Source organism: Cyphomyrmex costatus, unplaced genomic scaffold (assembly GCF_001594065.2).
Source record: "Cyphomyrmex costatus isolate MS0001 unplaced genomic scaffold, Ccosl1.0 scaffold1341, whole genome shotgun sequence".
Taxonomy (NCBI): domain Eukaryota; kingdom Metazoa; phylum Arthropoda; class Insecta; order Hymenoptera; family Formicidae; genus Cyphomyrmex; species Cyphomyrmex costatus.
Window position 1 is genome coordinate 9,945 of NW_017275328.1, and position 4,972 is coordinate 14,916.

Sequence of the window (4,972 nt, forward strand, 5' to 3'; positions counted from 1 at the left end):
CGGCTGTTATCAGAGATCTACTAATATAATATGTGAATACACATTTGCGATACATGCTCTTTGGCTATCTGTGAAAATATATTATACATATGTATAATATTGTATAATATATACAAATATATCATATTAGGCTGTTTTCTCAAATATACTGTTACCCGAGTAGAAAACAAACCAGAAATTAGCCAAAAACTAGCCAGGAATTCTGGTTACTAGGCAATTTTTGGCCAGTCTAACTGATCAAAGTAACAGGTTTGGGCGACGCTTGCTTTACCGATAACTAGATAGTAAAATTAGTCAAATTCTAACAAGATTTTGACTAGTGTCTGACCGTTTTTGATCATTTTTTTAACAGTTTCTGTCTAGTTTCTTAAATTTTTATTATTTTATAGACAGTTTCTAAGCAGTATATGACCACTTTTTGACCATTTTTTTACCATTTTCTGTCTAGTTTCTTATTATTTTGTGAATAGTTTCTCAATGATTTATAACCACTTTCGACCATTTATTTAACAATTTCTATCCAATTTTTTAATTTTTTATTATTTCATGAACAATTTTTAAGCCATTTATGATCATTTTCTAAGCAGTTTATGGATAGTTTTCAATCAGTTTTTAACTAATTCATAATCAATTTTTTAATCGTCTAACCAATTTCTGACTATTTTTAACTAATTTTCTAAGAAAATTCTGAACAATTTTAACCAATTCTTAACCAGTTCTTAACCAATTCCTATGCAGTTCTTACCCTTATAGATATGTAATATTAATATACTGACTAATTAATCACTTACTTTGAGTATTTAAAATACTGATAATAATACTCAAAATAAGTGAACTAACAGAAATAAGGAAACCGACTAACGGTCTACTAAACCATCTACGGTCAAAGCTAGATCACTATGCTTATTTTAATGTGTGAATTTTATATACCGCGTATGTAGTTCCCAATCACGTGCCGAACATTTTTTTAGACTTACAACGCAACACTAAACAACTACCGCAGTAATATCACTTTTTAGTTAAATTGCTAAAGCACATCTAACAATTATTTGATGCTTCTATATAGCATCTTATTAGATCTTTAATAAAATGTTGAAAGACATATATTAAAATGTAACAATGTAAATGTTAAAGTAATGATGAATCTAAAATCTGTGAAAAATAAGATTGCGAAGAATATACAGGAGTTGGCGTTTCGTCCCGGTTTCCACTACTGGACTCATCAGTAAGGCATTGTAATGGAAACCTACCTTAGACGCCTGTTTTATTAAATCGAGATTCTATATATACAGATATGCGCGTATTTCAGCACTTGCGAGAAACATTACGAATATCTATAGACCTCTGATGGCGAGTCGACGTAATAATATTCTTCGCAATCATTTATTTAAAGTGGTAATAACGTCTATTTTCAGGCTGACGTAATTAAACAAATATTAGAATCCTTATTACGACCTAATTACGTCAGCCTGAAAATAGACGTTATTACCACTTTAAATGAATGATTGCGAAGAATATTATTACGTCGACTCGCCATCAGAGGTCTATAGATATTCGTAATGTTTCTCGCAAGTGCTGAAATACGCGCATATCTGTATATATAGAATCTCGATTTAATAACTAAAGCAGGCGTCTAAGGTAGGTTTCCATTACAATGCCTTACTGATGAGTCCAGTAGTGGAAACCGGGACGAAACGCCAACTCGTGTATATTCTTCGCAATCTTATTTTTCACAGATTTTAGATTCATCATTACTTTAACATTTACATTGTTAAATTTTAATATATGTCTTTCCGTTTAATATATGTCATTTCGTTAATATCGCTGGTGGTTTCAACATGTTATTTGTTCTTCTTCTTTTTTAATTTGGAAAGTTATTTTAATGATTGACAATATTGTTAACATAATTGAATTTTCGCATTTCAACGATCAAATTCTTTTCTGGAATTCAATATGACCTACTGGATGGAGGAGACTGTATTTGAATTGAAAGAAGAATAACATCTAATGAAGGTTAAAATCAAGAATTTATTAAAAAATTATACCGATATTTAGTTTCCATCAAAAAATAACGATTATATATTATGGTTCTACACTGATGAAGGCTCTGTGAAGCTGAAACGTTTGTTATTGGAATTTTTATCGATGTATCATACAATGTTATTTTAGAGATTATATTAATTTTTGATCTTTTGATTGTATAATTGTTTATGATTAATTACAACTTATAATTGCTCGTAACGGTCGTTATCTATTATTTTGTTTAATATATGTCTTTCAACATTTTATTAAAGATCTAATAAGATGCTATATAGAAGCATCAAATAATTGTTAGATGTGCTTTAGCAATTTAACTAAAAAGTGATATTACTGCGGTAGTTGTTTAGTGTTGCGTTGTAAGTCTAAAAAAATTTTCGGCACGTGATTGGGAACTACATACGCGGTATATAAAATTCACACATTATAATAAGCATAGTGATCTAGCTTTGACCGTAGATGGCTTAGTAGACCGTTAGTCGGTTTCCTTATTTCTGTTAATTTATAATTGTACGGTCGTAATAAGGATTCTAATATTTGTCAAAATAAGTGATTTATTTTGGCCAGTATTAGTATTACATATATTTCTATAATTTCTATATTACATATATTTTTACAAGGGTAAAAACTGGTTAGGTATTGATTAAGAATGGATTAAAACTGTTTAGAAAAGAAAAATGGATTATAAAAGAAAAAGGGTAAAAGAAGAATATAATAAGAAGCATGGATTAAAACTGTTCAGAATTTTTCTGAGAAAATTAGTTAAAATTTATATGTAGAGGAAAGTCACCGATACCGACATAGATCTTCTAAAATGACACCCCCTTATTTCTCAAAAACTAACCATTGCACCTTATTAATACTACTAAAAACCTATTTAGCTAATTAAAGAAATACAAACTCATAATTTGTATATTATTGTGGTTTATTTCTATACCAAATCAGCTAAAAACAAATTCTACGAATCCGAACACAAAATTTGTCAATATTCTTTTGCAAATTGCGTATAATTTAAATAATAGTGACTGTATTATTGATAATATTATGTCATTTTAAATGCTTAGTTAGTAAGAAAATAGTTAGAAAATGATTAAAAAAATTGTTAGTAATAATAACTTTATATATATAATTCTAACAAAACTATAACCGAAACTTGTGTTTTCTCTCATTATGTTTATTGTCGCAATATTTTATAGTATAATTAGCAATTTATATATAATAAATGTCGTTTACGTAAGATAATTATACAATACAGTTATATACAAACACATATCATAATTGTGATGATATCGTAATTCATTATTACGAAACAGCAATATACATTTATATTGATACAATACACAATAAACATATGTACTGTGACGTGACATTTTGTCAGTCACTCGGAAAAACAGCATAATGCGAGATCCTGGGTCCTTCAGGGTCAACGGGCGGGCGCACAAGCGAATGTGCGACATTATTATTCATTTTTCATTTCCTTTTGCGATTATTGTATTACTTATTTTTATTCTCTTTTTGCGATTATTATGTTATTTTTCTTTTTTTTTCTTCTTGTCACTATTTAGTTAAGTTTTAGTTAATATTAAGACGATCCTGAGCTCGGATTTTGCCGGTAATTCACGATCAGAGCCGGTGGCTACGTTGTATTCTTGTGTCCGGCCGCCTCACCTATCGCTAGAAGAGAGAAGACATCGCCTCCAACGAGGAAGAGATTGCGGTGTGAAGAATTTGGCTGAAGTCACGAGAAGCGCGGCACACGCAGGTCGTATTATTTCATATTTGTTATTAATGTCGCTATTATTTGGTGGATTATCGCACCCTCATTGCAGACGCCTCGGAGAGAGACGTCAACTGGGAACGGACTCAAAGGCAGGACATTCGCCGAAGCGGCGTGTCCCACAACGATCGATGGAAGATCGTCAAGCGACCAGGAAGCATTTTCCGATTTTTGGAAAAGCGCGCCACAGCGTAAAAGGATCCGCGACACGCAAGGACCCGCGGGATTCGTCGCGGGGTCACGCGGTCGTGGCGAGCCAATTAGAGCAAACAGAGGCCGATAAGACAGGGCCTGACGACCTGCGTGAATCCGCGGAAACTTCCGATCGGCACTTGTGCAGTGACGGACCTGACGAAAGGACGCAGGATCTCGCCAAGGCATACTGAGGATTTTCGAGAATATTCGTCAAGGACGATCGTTGCTGTCGGCTCTCGCGAAAGCTCTTTGAAGGAAGCGGCTGAGGCGGAGTATCTTGGTGAGGCGAGCGTCATTCCGATTTTGTTGTAAAGCCACCGATCGCGTAATCTTTAGTGAGCGTCTTGAGCGGATCGCGTGTGAGAATTTGCGCGGATTTGATCCGGCCGATGTCGTACCGGCTAAGAGTAACGCCATTGTTTCCGTAGATGAACGCGTGCCGTCCGCTCGAGCGTAAGAATTTGTAAATTCAGGATTGTCGTTATTGCTCGCCCGTGTCACTGCCAAGTCAAATTATTCGTATTAATTGTTAAGATTCCGGTTCGTTTAAGATTAAAGTCGAGCCGCGTGTCACCGCTCAGCATTTGGCTGTCGGTTTACTGGAAGTTCTTAGAGTCGAACATTTCTAAGTACCGCCGTCGACGACCTTGCCATCGTTCTCTCTGTAATAAGGTAAACTTGTCGTCGACGCGCGACCGCGCGGTTATGCAAATTATCGCAACTCATGTATCGACGCGAATTAAATAAATTAGAAACTCTTTGTTATTATTAAAATTAATTTCGGTCTGATTATTTCTATCAGCCTCTACCTCGTTCTTCGACATCTTCCCCGCTTACCGCGAACCACCCCCTCTGCCCATTTCGTTAGCTGAGTTAGCTGAGCCCGTCCGTCGCGAATTCCGTTGTTCTGTAATCTCTTTGTCCGAGCGTAACATCTTAAAATTCAGTGCGAAGAGTGGCACG